General features: G+C 43.2%; 2 gene segments (V, D, J or C); one reads left to right on the forward strand and one right to left on the reverse strand.

The window, feature by feature from the left end:
* LOC125109330 (immunoglobulin kappa variable 2D-29-like) overlaps positions 1-3813 on the forward strand; it is a 664016-nt gene that overhangs the window by 602858 nt on the left and 57345 nt on the right.
* Positions 1-3813, reverse strand: part of LOC125109339 (immunoglobulin kappa variable 3-20-like) — a 67828-nt gene that overhangs the window by 62375 nt on the left and 1640 nt on the right.

The raw sequence follows: 3813 nt of genomic DNA on the forward strand, positions 1-3813 counted from the left end.
AAGGTACACATTTTCCTCCCACAGTGGTTCAGCCCCGAACACAAACCTCTTGGTTTGGCGGTCCCCACTAGGCACATGTGTTGCCTGAACGAGGAGCGGGCACAGCAGAGGCTCTGAGCTGATGTCAGAGGCAGGTGCTGGGGAACTCAGGGCAGTAACATGCAGCTGAGTGCTCTGGACTGAGTCCTGGCCCCTTGGCAACAATAGTCTCAATGGGGCACAACCAGCTGTGGAAGGGACATGACCAGCCTGTGGGCTGAGCAGTGAGCTGGCAGGCAGAGCTGCCATGAACCTCAACCTGACACTCCTGGCTTCTGTGTAGGGGTCAGGAACAGGTACTCAGCCTGAGCATCAGAAACCTGAGGCATATGTGTGGCAACACAATTTACATGCATTTTTGAGCTAACAAATTTTGTGATATTTTCAGTAGGATAATATTTTATATTGTTCATAACTTATTATTGCTTATTTTCCCACTCTCCGAATTTCTTCTTTCCCAGTTACACTAACTGTCTTTGTGCTGTATTCTCTAGACAACATTCTATACGCACTAACCTCACGGGAAATATGGCTGAGAAGGATTAGTAAAACTTTTTCTTCAAGCTCCCAGACTTGTAAACCCATAGCAGATATAAGTTCCTAATCTTGTAAAGACGATGTCCATATATACAATGAAATATTACTCTGCCATAAAAAGAATGAAAACTAGCCATTTGGCACAACATGGATGGACCAATAGAGTATTGTGAGGTGAAGCAAGTCCAGAGAAAGGCAAACATCATATGATTTCCTTTATATGTAGAAAGATGTAGAAATATGTAGAAATCTGGCTTCCAGATCAAAGTCCAGACTTTGCTATTCAAATTTTAATCCAGAGGAAAAAATCTCATGAAGGAGAAAACACTAGATCTCGGTCTGTCCTTGTGCTGGAACCAATGCACATCATTTTTTCCCCAACATATTTTTAACATTTAAAAAAAAAAAAAAGACTTCTAGTGCAAAACCAGGAGCAAAGAGCAGGCTGCTTTTGTCACTAGAAAACATTTTAAATTTGGAAAAAACAGCAAAACAGATTATAAGAGAGAGGCAAACAAAAAATATGGAACACAGGAGAGATAAAGACTCACCACCTGGACACCTTCTCCCTCAACACTCGCTCTCCAAACCACTGAGATGCCCAGTAGACTGTGTCTCTTCTAAAAGTGCCCTGAGCTTCTGTTTCCCTGGCAGCCAGCTCACAGACCTCCTGTCGCCCCCTTCTGCCTCTTCTAGATTTCTCGGCCTGCCTAAAAACTGGAAGAACAGTGTTTGAAACCAAGATAGGTAGAACACAACTCTAGGGTCACCCCTTATGACAGACAAACACCAGCCCCAAAGTCTCTCCTGGTTTCTGGAATATTTTAGCTCCCACCTCTAGAGCCTCTCATACCCTGTCACAATTCCTGGTGGTTTCAGTGTATTCAGTATATGACCTTCCATTACCTGATCTCTCAGTTGTTTGGCTGATCCTCCTCCAATTGTCTCTTCCCCACCCAATCTCTCGTGGCCATGCCTTAGGTGCACCATCAGAAAATCATGACAAGTTCTCCATCATTATAATGCTGAGCATCTCAGGGGTGCCTGGGTGGTTCAGTCAGTTGAGCCTCTGCCTTCAGCTCAGGCCATGATCCTGGGGTCCTGGGATGGAGCCCTGCTCAGCGGGGAGTCTGCTTCTCTCTCTCTCCCTTTGCATCTACCCCTGCTCATGAGCTCAGGTATGCTCGCTCACTCTCTCTCTCTCTCCCGCTCTCTCAAATAAATAAATAAATAAATAAATGAAGGTTTGTTTTGTTTTTTTTTAAATGTTGAGTATCTCAGCCTTGACCCATTCTAAGAACTCTGCAGCTCAATCCACTGGGTATGCCACCACCAATATTTTCTGGCTTTCATTACAGTAAGACCTGAAATCTATAGGAAAAATGTATGTTGTGTTTCCATAGAAATTTTGGCATCTCCGTAGCATAACTTTCCAGGTAATCAGGGTCCAACCCTGGTCATTGTCTTTGAGCTATCTTGCAACTTTTATTAAACTGTTGGTAACAGATAGATGGATGATTTTGTGCTATCTGATAGTGACTTAACTGACATCTTACCTCACCTTGGAGAACCAGCTTGCCTTTCTCTGCAGTTCATTCCTTTACGCCATATATATCTGTGTCTTTGACTTTTCCTTTGAACCAGTTACATCTTCCTAGTTCCCTCATAGCATATGAGTAAAATAATTCAACCCATGTTCATCATTACTATCTCTCGATGAGAGTCATAATTTTACTGTTTTCTGAAAATTAACTTTTAGAGAATCTTATAAATTTTTTTTAAGATTTTTATTTATTTGTCAGAGAGAGAGGAAAAGAGAGCGAGCACAGGCAAACAGAATGGCAGGCAGAGGCAGAGGGAGAAGCAGGCTCCTGCTGAGCAAGGAGCCTGATGCGGAACTCGATCCCAGGACGCTGGGATCATGACCTGACCCGAAGGCAGCTGCTTAACCAACTGAGCCACCCAGGCGTCCCAACTTTTAGAGAATCTATAGGCCTTCCCATATTTTCTTGTCTTTAAGCCCTTCATAGTCTCATTTCCCTCCTTCCTCAGCTGAATTCCATGATCCTTCTTTATAACAACTCCCTATACGCAAGCTCTTCCTCAGCTCTTCCATTGTTTCATTTCATGTACAAAATCCCAAACCTCCACATGCCTGCTGGAGGAAAACACACAGGAAACCCGACAGCTCCAACTTTGATTCATGATCACTCACCTCCTGAAGCCCTTCACCCTGCCCCACAATCATACTTCACTTCCCTGGTCTCGTCAGTCTTCACTCTTTCTCTCTCCTTCTTCAGGTTCTAACAGCTCCTCCTCCATCCTCACTTAAAGTCAAGTATGCCATTTCCTATTTCCTAGGTCAAGATGGTTAGCACCCCTAACAGAAATGTGAAAGAGAGGAAAGAAATGTGAGCCTTTCTACATCAGGAGCATCAGCCCGACAACTTTAAGCACACAAGCAAGCCAGCCAAGATCAATCAAGATCAATGAAGCCTGGGCTCATATTAACAGAACTGTGCAGCCAACCAATAAACCTGAGAGCAACAAACATGTTACCATTTTAAGCCACTGTATTTTGTGGGTGATTTATCACATGACACTAGCTAACGAATACATCATCTGATTTTAAGTTTCTGGACACCCTTACCCGGCAAGGTTTTATTCCCTTTCTTTCTTTACTTTTCTTTATAACCCCTCCAACAAAACATAGTAAAAGTTTACTGATGCCATTGATTATCGCCTGGTTCTCCCAGCTGGGATGAAACCACATGTCTTTGCTCTGGACACAGAGGAAGCCCTCAGAAAACATACTTTGGATGAGAAAAATAGATCCCTTAATAGCAATTCTTGAAGTAGATTTCTAATTATTAAGAGAAGCTGTTTTGTACGTAAAGGCATTTGGAGCACACTGACCAGGTTTGCTGCAGTCTTTCCTGAAGCTAAAGTGCATCAACCCATACATGTCAGAAGAAGGTGAGGGAATAATAAGATGCTCAGAAATTCTCCATTTCCACACAGAATTGGACATGTTCATGAAATGTTTTCCAAGGGACTCAAGTTATGTCACACTTAGAGCCGTGATTTCCTTCAGTCCCAAGATTACACCTGAATGACCAAAGGATGACTTTAAAGAAAAAGGTGACAAGGTTGGAAAAAGGTGCTGAGGTACAGTATCCCGTGTTCCTAAAGTGACAGGATTGAAGACGAAGGCATCAGAGCTCCTGGGTGGCTCAG

This window comes from Lutra lutra, chromosome 9 (assembly GCF_902655055.1).
Source record: "Lutra lutra chromosome 9, mLutLut1.2, whole genome shotgun sequence".
NCBI lineage: Eukaryota > Metazoa > Chordata > Mammalia > Carnivora > Mustelidae > Lutra > Lutra lutra.